This window comes from Cariama cristata, unplaced genomic scaffold (assembly GCF_000690535.1).
Source record: "Cariama cristata isolate BGI_N322 unplaced genomic scaffold, ASM69053v1 scaffold11121, whole genome shotgun sequence".
In the NCBI taxonomy this organism is placed as follows: Eukaryota; Metazoa; Chordata; class Aves; order Cariamiformes; family Cariamidae; genus Cariama; species Cariama cristata.
Window position 1 is genome coordinate 2,018 of NW_009601000.1, and position 303 is coordinate 2,320.

The following is a 303-nucleotide window of genomic DNA, read 5'->3' on the forward strand; positions in this document are numbered from 1 at the left end:
GGTTTCTCTTTGTAGTTTGGTTGTGGGGGTTTTTTTGGTGAGTTTTGTTGTTGTTGTTGTTGTTGTTTTTCCATTTACTAGGTCAAATGCAAACTTCTGTGAATGCATGGTCTGAATTCAGGTTCTGATATTTGATGTTTCTTCATTGTTCTTTTCACTCTTTCTGACAATAACCATACTATTCATGTTCTTCTGCTATCTAGGGTGACTCAGGTTCTTTGTGGCTCTGGATAATGGAAAATTGACCATACATTGCACTTACAGGGTGTTGGTTGTGTGTGTGTAACTATATAAACTTCACTG